Source organism: Cyprinus carpio, chromosome B5, assembly GCF_018340385.1.
Source record: "Cyprinus carpio isolate SPL01 chromosome B5, ASM1834038v1, whole genome shotgun sequence".
NCBI lineage: Eukaryota > Metazoa > Chordata > Actinopteri > Cypriniformes > Cyprinidae > Cyprinus > Cyprinus carpio.
In genome coordinates, this window is record NC_056601.1 from 5912268 (window position 1) to 5925803 (window position 13536).

Here is a 13536-nt window from a genome sequence, read left to right on the forward strand (position 1 = left end):
TTCATGAATTATTTGAAACAAACCGCTTCACTATAATGAGTCAAGTTTCAACAATGAATCAACACTACAATTGCAAAAGAGTAAAAAGTATGTGGTTTAAAGAGCTTTTTTTTTTTAAGTAAGACTGTTACTGGAAAAGCTAAATTGTTTTGAAAGCAAATGAACTACTGTACAGTCATGAAAAATGTATTAAAGCAACAGCGTCACTCCTTTTAGTTAGTTTCTCCCTAACAATGCTAACACTACTAAACATTGTATTGTTGGACCATATGTGAAATATTGCAAAATTGTTGCATCAGAAAAACTGTTGCATGACTGAAGTTCACGTGTTTTCAGTGGCGAAACTATAAAAGATATCAGATTCTGACATACAACCTGCTTCTTCATTTACATGTGAGTAGACGTTGTAATCCTAGGGGAGCATTTAACTGATGCACTATAGGCTTCATAAATATCTTATGAAGGAAACTTTAATGCCAGCAAGCTCAAGGTACTGTAGGAGAAAATCAGTTTCAGCATCACAGTCAGAGGAACTAACGAATACAAATGTGCCTGAAATAAAAGCTGCGGCTTTCATCATCAGTGTCTGCAAATGTTAAAGATCTGCCGCGTCTCAGAAACTGAGATGTGCAGATCAAGGCTGTGTCAGTCTTTACATATTCAACCAGGAAAAGCATATGCTCTATATATGCAAAGACTAAGCAATTAATGTTGAGTTAAAAATGTCATCCGCCAAATCAGAATCCAAACACATCTGAGGCTGTATAATGTGTACAGTATGTCACGTGTGTGTCCTCATACATGTGTGTGTGTGTGTGTGCATGTGTGTGCGGGGGGTTCATATGTATGGACATTATTTACAGTGGCTGGGTCCTGCTGGGCAGTGCATATGTTTAGTACGTTTGATTCCCGCCATTATGAGAATCTGCAAAACAGCGCTCACACAATGAAAGCCATCTGTCTGTCTTTCCTCTCAGTTAACAAGAGATGGTCAGTCACTGAAACAATCCATCTTTAAACAGATCAATAATCCAAATGTCATGACAAATAAAGCATGCTTTGACCAATGATCTCTCCAACTGATAACTTTCACATATATTGCTCAGCCATACAGAATAACCTTAAACATTAGCTGCTGCAGCAAAACCCTGTTCAGACCACATTAAGAGTGTTAAAGGCTGACCAGCCATTTTTTAGTCATTGTGTTAAATAAATCTGAGGCCAGATGATAAAAGAGCTTTCAATCGGCAGGAATATGAGCACAGATGTTTCATTAAAAAAGGCTGCCAGTAATACCGTAGAACACTCATCTTCCGCAATACACACCCAGAATTACATCTAAACCTTCTGTTCTCATACTGGAGGTTAGACATTATCTTTTGAAGAAGGCTTATGCAAACAGAGGAGGCTGAGGATGGTTATAACATAGGGTGAACTGTAACATTTTAAGTTTAACCACTCAGAAATATGTTTTGCCGTGTACAGGGATGAAATCTACTTTATACACGGGTGCCACCCTAGAAGACTCTGCGTACAGATATAAAGAATTTACAGGAAAATCTAAACATCACAATCAACATTTTTTTTTTCACATCTGGGTTATGATGACCTAACAAACGGACAAATAAAAGCAAGTCAAAGGTTTGGAGACAATAAATTAAAAAAAAACAAAACAAAAAAAAAACAACAAAAAATTTTTTTTTTATATATATACATATATATATATATTACTTTTATTTAGTGTGGATCTAAAGTGACATTAAATACATTTAGAATGTTACAAAAAAAATATATACTTCAAATAAATGCTTTTCTTTTGAACTTTTTCTTCAAAAGAAAAAAAATTAATAAATAATAATAATAGTTTCATGGTTTACAAACAAAATTGAAACAGCACTGTTTTCAACAGTGATCACTATAAGACTCATGCACCAAATCATCATATTCGAATGGTTTCTGAACACAGGAGTAATAGCTCCTGAAAATTCAGCTTTGCCCGTTATTGAACAGTCATTTAAAATTGTAATTCTATTTCACAATATTAGGGGAAACCAGGGGCACACTCAATTCCTCCAATCAAAAACAAGCTAGAGTGATGACATTAAATCTGCACATGTTCAGTATGATTCTCTTTCTGCCTGAAAGAGAAAAACAAAACAAAAAAACTTAAGTAACATTTTAGATACTACAGCGGTAAAGTGATTACTTTGAGGTAGGCTTTTATTTGAGATACAGTGGGTTAAAATAACTTATTTTTCAGTGTTACAATCAGTGTTACGGGTTAATTCTCTGACTTCTTTAATTTAATATTACAGTCTTGTTCTTACTATTGAAAATATACCAGTTGTATTATTAATTAGTGTGCCTATATTTGTTTCTTGTATCAAAAGGTGACTAGTGTATTTCAATTAGTCTGTGAGTTATGAAGGAAAATGTAAAAAAAAAAAAAAAAAAAAAAAAATACAATCACCCCCGGTTTCCTCTGCTATAATTTTACTGTATTTTCCATCAAATGAATCTTTAAAAAACATTGAAACATTTTAGATACAAATAAAACATATGTAAGTATAATATTTAATTATATAAGTTAAATAGCACAGAAAACCAGAAAGAATTCAAATAAAAAGTATTACAACCATTCTCTGCTCCCTGGTGATTAGTGTAAAAGTTTCTCGGTTGGTTCATTAATGAAGCATTTGTGTGGCAGGAGGCTTTGGACAGACACATACATCTCAATCCCAACCTTTAACATTTCACAACCCCTTCATCAATATCAGACCGCTCGGTAAAGAAGAGTTGCAGCTAGCTCTGGTTTGCGATCACTTCAGTCACGATCAGTAGAAGTACTCAGTCTTATTTATCTTGAGTTATCAGAAGTAAAAAGTGCATATAGTGTATATGAAGTGAAAGCTGTCTGTATGAAAAGCTCTATCAAAGAGACAGAGGCAGATGATGGACAGAGAGATAGTCTCTAATGGCTTGTGGATCATTGTTGAGTACAAAGAGAAAATATAGTGAAACCTGAGAGTGATAGACAGGTTGCCAAAGAAAGACCAGATGATGCTGTCACATCCTCCTCTCACATTTGAGGGATATGCAGTATTAGTTGTGTCACAGTGGCAGACTGAAAAAGAGAAAGGGCAAAGTTCAGAGTAATTAAAAGAGCATGCTGTTGTTGTTTTGACTAATAGATTTACTAGTTATGTTTCTGAAGCATCACGGGTAATGTTTGTGGATCCAAACTAATTCATCCTAATGGTTTTTTTAATAACAAACCAGACAGAAATACAGACTGAAATAACAAACTGAAAATTGCTGCATAATGTTCACAACTGCCATAACTGGGCATTTTAAATCATAAAGAAGTTTTTCTGCAGTTTGTGTGCGTTCGGAAAACACTCTAGCAAACAAAGGTTTATCAACATTCATTTGCATTTTGTCTAGACGCGACATCACATTTATCCTTTTGTTTTACATTAACAATGTATTGACCCAGTATCAGCAGGGGTAACATCCCCAACTACAGTGCAAGTACATGAAACACTCTTTTGTCTTTTGTCGACACATGGGAATCTTAAAAAAGAAAAGAAAAAAAAAAGCTTCCTGCACCTTTCACATTTGAAACCACAAAAGGTGTAGAAATTGTGTGTTGGTGCAATGTTGCTGTCCACCAAGACTGCTGCATTGACCAGAGAAGTCACCAAGCTAATGATATCAACAAGGGGAGGTGACATGCCAAATAAATTTATTCTTAATTCACAATTTTTAATTAACAAACAGCCACTGCATTGTTAGCGACACAATAGAGCAGAGTTATATACACTTCATACAGCAAAAACAAAATCGTACTTATTACGTATTTATTTGGTAACATTCTTTTTTCTAAAAGTTAGCATAAAATACAATACTTTTCCATCATTTATTAATCTTAGTGAATGTAAATTTGTACATATACTTATATGTTAATAAATGCTGTTTTAAAAAAAAAAACTTTTTTCATCATACATAATGCAATTAACTGCATAAATTAAAACTTGCTGTAAAATTCATATTTTCTATTTTTCACAATATCATATTCAGACTTTGTAAAAATGAATACTAATGGACCGGGCAACCAGTCCAAGCACTGCCACACACTTATTGTTTATTTGGCATCTCTTCAGCCAATAGTCCACTCTACAGTTAGAGCTTTTTAAACTCAACACTTTACACAAATACAGAGCAATTAGGGCCCTAATGAGAGTGGGTAGATGGGGGGGGGGGGTGGTATTGGTGAAGGGATGGAGGGGAAGGGAGGACAGAGAGGCAGAAATCTCTAGATGCACTTTCTCTCTCATTACCAGATAAAAGGGCCGTCTTATTCAACACCAATAGCCCATTGCATCATAACAATGCTCACATGACGATTCACTGGTACTCTTAAACACTTTACGGTGTGCTAATGCACTTTTATTTTCCTCACAGTTACCTGGAGTAACTGCGCTGAATTTTGGGAAAAATCTGTGGAATGGATTCAAACATGGCAAAATTATGTAAACAAAGCTGAGATTATTATTATAGCTAAAGTGAAAATTAGCCAAAGTATTTAATTAATAAACATGTACAGTGCAGGGCATGTGTAAAACACTGAACGGATATATATTTCAAATAAATGGGTAAGACTTTAGTATAGGGACCAATTCTCACTTTTAACTAGATGTTTATTAGCATGCCTATTATTAACATACTGGCTGTTTATAAAGCACATATGGTCATCTGCAGTGATGCAGTTGAGTGATTCTCGTTATAGTTTTGGCAGGCTATTCATTGCCATTAGGAGCAGGAAAGCACCCTCTCTTAACGAACGGGTCACAGAAAACCCACTGATTAGCCCAATTAAGGCTCCTTCCCATCACTGAGAAGCACCACTGTCTAAATCAGTTTAGGCAGGACATTTCTTCAATACCAGCCCCTATCATATTCAACATGGTAATTAAATTAATAATATGGTCAAATCATTTTGTTTTACTCGGCATCGTTCAGCTGGAACTTCAGTTAGTTAGAAATGTATTAGACGCATATAGAGAGAGATGTTTCTCTCCTCATCTGGGTGAGTGGCCATGGTTTGTTGTTTCACAGAGACCTTCACTCCTCACACCTCCAGTAACAGTGAGACAGTTCTCTGTGTTCTTGCTGCCTGACTGTATTAGTGAGACAACACTGACAGAGATCTGAGCTACTTCACAATTTAAGCCATGTTTTGCCCAATAATGTTTCAATGTGAAGAAGCAAAGCCCTGTGTCTAGTCTTAACCTGAACTGGATGAGCCTAAAAATGCGCATCACAGAAATAAACTTTGTATTCACCCAGAAAATACTTGACAAAATTACTGTACTTCAATCAAATATGCACAACAGTTTTGTCAAGCATAAAAGACTTATTATATAAGATATATATATAATAAGTAAAATAAAATAAAAATAAATAAATACCGGCTGTGTCATAAGAGTGGTCTGCAATATTCAAAGACCTTTTAAGTCATATGATATAGAATGGGCTAAAATGAAAGTCATTATTCATTAAAATATCTCATTGACATGTTTACAAGAAAGTTGGAGGATACAAGAAAAAATTTTTTCTAAATGGTAAAAAAAAAAAAAAATAATTCAGTCTTTCTATTTAAAAAAAAATCATGTTTATTTTAATGTTACTTGCAATTAATTTGTGAAATATAGCAAATTCTGGGTGAAAATGGTTTCAAAGCCTTTTTTTAGGTGTATGACTGAATATAGTACATGAGTATTTGCCTGACTATTTGTACATAAAATGCTAATTTTGCATCCTCTCTGATGCTTGAAACCCCCCATTACTTGTAACTGTGAGGAAAAAGAAGTCAGGATTTGTCCTTTCCTGCTCCACAGAAGAGGGAAAATTATATGGGTTTAAACCAACACAAGGATGTGTAAATGATTGTCATTAAAGAGTGAGCTGTGCCTTTAAGGGACATTAACTGTCAAGGTCTCCTTTGACCCTTAAATTTTTTATTTTCATACTTAGTATGCAGATGACAAGATACAACCCAAACATCTTCATGAATATACAATCATAAATTTTTAAGTATGGAACAAATTAGAATTCATAAATCCATGTTTTGATTTATCATCGCCTTTCGACTTTGGAGGGAATTATGTCAATGAAATAAAACCAGCGACTTTGGCAAGGCCATCCCATAATCACTGAGACACAGCTCATGATTCCTCTATCTCATCTTTCTAACACGTCTGTGGATCAGTATCCAATTATATCCCAGGATGCACTGACATCTCCACATTCATTGGTATGTCCTTTGGCTTATCACTTAAGAAAGTCAAGCACAGCATTCCTCTCTCATACCCACTATCTGGCTGTTAAAGAAACAGACAATCCATTTATGTCTTCAGAAAAGGGCAGTGTAGCAGGACAATGTTAGAAAGATCAATCGCTTTATAAAAAATTTAGGAATAAACCATTTCTAAATACTATTTTAAACTTGCAGTAATCTATATGTAGCGATTTATGATAGAAGATAAAATCCAGGCCATTCACTGATTCAGTTCTCAATAATACAGGGTGACACTTGACACATTATACAGACTAATTGAGCTGTATTGTCAAACAGGTCATCCTTAACCTTTTCTACAGCTGTTATTGTGAGATTAGAAGAAACTTGAGCAGCTATAGCCCACTAGCAGAGCAATCACTACAGCCCAATGGAAAACCACATTCTCTGTGTCACAACACTGAATATGACCACAAATTACATTACTTTAAGGGACAGTTTAACCAATAATTTATCATTTATCATTCACTCTATTCACAATTAGGTTATTCAAAACCTATATGGATTTCGGTAAAACTTTACTTAAAGCCTTTATGTGTAATGTATTATAAGCAGTTTTAATGTGTATTTATTATGCCTTGTAATGCACCTTATAATACATTGTACAATCTCATGATTGTAACCACAGTTTACACACTTATCAATTCATTGTCACACTATGCATTTTAAATTCGGTTATAATTTTCGGCAAGATATAATGCATTACAATGCACATTATAAATAATTATAATGCATCATACACTGTAAAACCGAACAGTGAAATTAATTAAAAAATGAAAGTTAATTTCACTCAAATAATAATGAAAGTTCATTGGACTTAATTTAAATAAGTTTTGTAAACTCAAAATGCTGTGGTAGTGAGGTGAACTTAAAATTATTGCATTTTCAAGTTCCCAGCATGCATTGCATCAGCCAACAAGGAAAATAAATGTAGAAGTTAGGTGCTATTTTGTGTGTTTTTACACAAGAATAACATAGAGAGACATAAGTTAGTACTTAAATGTTGTGTTATGTTAGGATTTACATATGTTTCTGTTATGTTAGTTTTGTAGTGTTACCGTTGTGGTGAAGAGTAGAGCCTGTGGTTAGGTTGAGGATGGAAAGCAAAACTTATAGGCTCTATATACTGCAAGTGCAAGAATTGTGAGTCTTTTTGATAACTACATTAGTAGTTACATTTAAGTGTATTTCCCACATTATAAGGGTTGAAAAATAGTTAAAATTTTTAGTGAATTACTCCCTAATTATAAGTTGAGAAATATCAATATTTATAAGATAATATTTAGATAATTTAAGGCAACTGGAAATATAATTTTTATTTTATATAAACTTAAAACATTTAAAAACATCACTTAAATGTTTTTGTGTAATCTGTTACAAAATATTTTTTGAGTTCTGAGAACTTATTAGGGTTTATATTGTACCTTTTAATATCCCTTTATAATGCATTACACATAAAGGCTTTAAAAAAATGTTACCTGAATTTCTTCCTCATGTGCTACACAAAAGTGAACTGGTTCAGTTTGATGTGAATAAACTGAAAAGATTAGACTTAAAAGAATTATTTGTTCCCAAATTGGACATCACTACTTGTTATGAGCTTGGGCAAATATCAAGATTTGAAGTAAATGACAGCTTTAGCACATAAAGTTACTATTTGTATTAAAATACAGCACTTTAGCTGTATTGAGTACTGCATTGAGAAAATAAGTTTTGGCACTGTTTGGCTTGAAAGCTTCAGTACCTATTCACTATAAACAAATAAAATTAAAATAAATATTTTCACTGAAATTAACAACAATTAAATCTCTCAAATTTCTGTTAAATGTCACATCTAGTTTGCAGCAGTTACTTTTAATGAACACACTATTGAAAAGCACCCTTTGGCCTGTCATTTCCCGAGCACCAATGTCACAATGGCCGGCCCGATGAAGCGAACAGAAATAGTATTTTGAATCACGCTGCTGTGGTCTGATGAACATCCCCGCTCCACACTCTGAGCAAAGAATGCGCAATGATGTCACCGGGAGGCAGGGGTAAGTGAGAAATGCTGTGATTTAAGGACAGGACATGGCGGAGGGAGGGAGGGGATGAACAGTGGGAGCAGTGAGGGGGAAAGAGAGGGGGATGAGATGGGGATGAGAGAGGTCTGCGGGCTTCTGCTGCCACCACCATAATGGCCCAAACGAGGTAGAGGGGAGAGCAGTGGAGTGAAGCCAGGGGTGAGGCGGTGGTGACTCTGCTTCAACGCCATATGAGCTGGCAGCTTGTCACAACCCAAGCCATCACACAAACACAGACACATTCCCATTATCCTACACATCAGATCAGACCTGCTTCTGCAGCCCCTTCACGTTACCAGCACAAGTGTGATAAACACATCAGAATCGACCAGCACTCCTTGTCCACACCAAGCGCCATCATCAGGCCAATGATAATCAGTTTTATGCTCTCGAAAATGCTTGTTATAGCAATAATCATCATTGACATTATCTTCTCTTACAATCAGTGAAGCTTCTGAAACTGTCCATCAGTCCATCCATCCTTCTTCTAAACCTTAAAGTCAAGATTCATAGTTTGTCAAGACCAACTTTGCACTTTTAGTTAAAATTATAGTTAGATACATTAGTATGAATTTCAATTCATTTTAATTATATGTCAAGGTTAATATATTAACATTCTAATTGCTGTTTCTGAATTCTGATTTGAAATTGAAAAGAAATTCTCAACTCTGTTTTGAATGGAGCATAACCCTGGTTGACAGACCGAGCCTTAATGCATGTATTTCCCTTGTCTTTCCTATGAATATTTATGCAGATTAAAGTCAGGTTGGTAAAAATAGCTGAATGTGATTATTGTGTGGGCACGTGGTTAAAGAAGGAAGACAAAAAAAATCTCTCCTTTTGCCAGGGAAATAATTATAACTAATAATAATTAAGAAGTGATTATTTCATCTTTTTAAGCACATACATATTTAAACCACTTTTGAAGGATAATTTGAAATATCGAATATATACAAATGACAAACCATTTCAAGAAAACAACAGTCCAAGACAGTGAAATAATTGTAACTGGTGTACAAAACCAAGTCACTGAAGCTTTTTCTAGTAAAATGAGCTAGCTATAGAAAACCTAGTGAACATAATTCTCAGGCTTTTGGACCACGCTGTACTGCATCATTCTGTTAGCAGTGAAGAAATATTTTGGGAATTCAGTACAGATCTGTCTCATGTACTGAACAGCGATAACATGACCTTTAGGTCATCTCAAGCTTACCCATCTCTCTTCATCACAAACAAATAACAACACCTTTTCTACAATGTTGGCACACAAATGCAAGTGTTTCTACCTCCTAAATAATAGACAGCATTATGTAAATGATATCTGAACAGTTCTTAGAGGGTTATCAAATTCAGTCAGAAATATTCCTGAACATGCGCACAGACTTTTGACAGCACGTGAAGAGTTTGCAAAGGCAGAGGAGAAAGAGGAGGAGAAGAGGAGGAGGATGATGAATAAAAAACGAAACAAAGAGAGGGGGCAACGTGTGGAAAGCAGATCTGATCTGGCGACATGTATATATTTCGCATTCGGCAAACAAACAAAAGGCCGGTAAATAGCAGGAGAGGAAATGCGTGGTTATTCGATGCCGCTGCTCTGCGCTCAGTCCGCACCTCCCGGCTAGGGTTTCCCTGGCAGACAAAGAGCCACCAGCGCATTCTGCCGGCCTGCCCATAAAAAGCTGTGCTGAAAAAGCCAACACCTCTTCCCTTTGGGGGCTCCACAAAACACTTTTGTTAGTCGGTATTAAAACATGTTGCAATATCAGCCCTTGTTTCACAAAGGAAACTTTATCACACGCATGATGAGGTTGCTAGTTGGCTGGTTTTTAATATAGGGACTAAGCACTTCACTGGGGGAGAAGGCTGGTCAGTTTGTGACTGTATGGTTAGTTAGAGTTAACTTAGAAGAAGCTCAGCTGTAAGGAGACTGTTAAAGGAACCATTCACCCAAAAAAAAAAAAATTCTGTCATTATTTGCTCACCTTCATGGTGTTCCAAACCTGTACAACTTATTTTCTTCTTTGGAACACAGAAGGTATTTTAAAAGTCAGTGGGGTTCAAACAACATTGGTCCTCACTGACTTTCATATTGTGGACAAAAACCCTGCCAGAATGAATGAATGAATGAATGAATGAATCAATCACTCGTTTTCTCACAGAAGAAAAAATGTCTCAGGTTTGGAAAGACATGAGGGTGAGTAAATGATAATGGCATTTTAATTTAACACATCTTAAGTCACAAACAGTGTAATGTAAATATGTAAAAAATAAAAAAATAAACATTAAATATATATATATACATATACACACATAGTTGCCAAATAATAAGAAAGTGACGTGACATACAGCCAAGTATGGTGACCCATACTCAGAATTCGTGCTCTGCATTTAACCCATCCAAAGAGCACACACACCTGGAGCAGTGGGCAGCCATTTATGCTGCGGCGCCCGGGGTGCAGTTGGGGTTTCAGTGCCTTGCTCAAGAGCACCTCAGTCGTGGTATTGCCGGCCCGAGACTCAAACCCACATCCTTAGGGTTAGGAGTCAAACTCTCTAACCACTAGGCCACGACTTCCAATGATAATAATAATAGAAATAATAAAAACTACACATCATATTCTTAGTAAAAGACAAAAACAAAACAGATTTATTTAAATTTTAACTACAATATAATGTAAGTAAACATGGAACATATAAAAATAAAAACTAATTCAAGATTTTAATAAAACCTGTAATAGCATCTCGATGATAAAATAACACTGGTCACAAAATAGACATGTATGGATCCAGAAGGGTCATGTTTCAAGTTAAAAATACTGTGCAAGGATTGGATTGAGACATGCAAAGACAGGCTGAAACAGAAAGCCGCAGAATGGTCTCTGGACTCACTCACTCAGCTGGACAACTCCTCCCAATTTCTCGGACCCAGTCGGGGGTCTGTCTCCAATCGACACCACGAGACAAACTGTCCCTTTACTTCTCACTCTACACTGTGTCCTTTCTTCTCTTCTCAGCTTATTTCCCAAAGACCTAAGGCTCTAATGCTTCTTTCTGCTCCCAGAAAATGGAAACTCAATGCCTGGGAAAAGCACAAGAAACAACTTCAGGTCTGTTTCATGTCATACCTATTGTTTGTCGCTATTAGGTAAGACAAGTCAATTTACTACAGCTTTGCTACCTTAAAAAAAGTTGATAGCCACGTTCAGCTGTCTGTAGACGAGAATCCTGGCCACATTTCATGCTCAAAGCTAATTGGAGGTTAACTGGCTATTTGACTGTGGTCCAAGGAGAAAACAGCAAAAAAAATAAAAATAAAAAAAAAAAACACTCTGTATGCCGATAACAGCTAAAGAAACAGTTAGCAGTATTCAGTGAAATAATTGATACTTCTTTTTGTACAAACAGAAATTCTGACCATATTCAGGTAGAGATGGATTCAGCAGGTGGATTCAAGTATTTTTTGACCCTTTTCACATTTATAGGGTTCTCAGAAGCAGAAGTGGTTGTAGTTGGGCAAACTGCATTAGTGGAGAATGGAAACTACAACTTTTTTTTTAGCATATAGCAATAAAAAAAAAAAAAAAAAAAAAAAATATTAATATATATATATATATATATATATATATATATATATATATATATATATAAATATATATATATTGCAAAGCATTCTATGACTTTACAAAAGAGGGAAAAAATATCAAGAGATATTTTTGGTCAAATTGGTCAAAGAAAACAAAGACACCAAATTTGCTGTCACTCCCTCAGCTATTGTATTAGAAAAACTCACACAGCAGCATTGTATTGCTGCAACTATTTTTCTATTTTTCACAGCAACTATTTTTCTGTAATTTAATGCCACGGTAATATAACACAAAATATAGTGTTCTAAATGTTCATTACATTCGTCCATCCATACATACAGTATAATGTATATATAAACTCTTAATATCTGTGGAAATGAGTCATCAGTCTGTGAAAATGGTCCATAGATTTACAGTATACATTTTGAAAACATTAAATAGAGCTGAAAAATCTATTTTTCAAAGCTGAAAGCATGGCCAAATTTCCCAGAATATTTAATATACAAACACACACAGTGCAGGGGATGTACTATATACCTGAATACTTGCATTTATATATATATATGAATGACATGTGCTTCAATCTTGGTAAAAATTTGTGCGCCCAGATCTTCCATCACAATGTACTTCATACTGTAGCAAACAGCAGCCCGTATCTGGCTCAAAACTGAAGAAACTATAAACTACATCTTATGAAAATGTATACTTATATCTATATTTCTGAATCTACTTTTGACGACTCTGCAAAAACCCACTGTAGCTAGTATATGTAAACATACACACTCTCTGTTTAACCAGTTTTTGGTCTCTTGCGGTTTTGTGAAAGTGGAGTGTGAAGAAGACTTTCCCTTCCTTTCTTCCTTGTGTTTTCTCCCCGGCTAAACCACCCAGGAAATAATGTCACAGTGAAAGGGTGAAGTGCAGGTCTATTCATGAATTACGTAAGGATTCCTAATCCCTCTGACAGATCGGGAAGAATCATCTCTCTGTCATGGTGAGGGAGAGTATACAGTGTCATGGTATAACTGGGGATACGGTTCAGTCCCATCAACAGCATACGATTCTACAGCTATTGCGTCATCTTATGGGGAAAGTCTCCAGGCTCCATCTGGGGGAAACACTTGAAAGTTGTTAGATCTAGAGATCTGTGTATAAAACATAAATGTACACAAGACAATATTGGATTTTCTAAAGACTAAGGGTAAGTGGTATGGCCCAGAATCTCTTAATAACACAGACTAATGGCTTTGAATTTTTGTCTGATAAACTCATAAATGCGCAGACACTCGGGGTTCAGTAATAGCTTTTATTTTTGAGTCTCTTTTAGTCCAAGCTAAAATGACAAAAATGGCTTGTTTGGTAAGGGCTTTGCTTAGTAGAGGATTTAATGACAAAATAACCATCAATTGGCCATAGCTTTTCCACTTATTTCATAAAGTGTTATGACCTCGTAACCATTTTTAAAATGTAGCATTTAATTGGGACTGACTGTTTCTATTTCTCCAAGAAAACAAATGCAAAAAAGAAGATT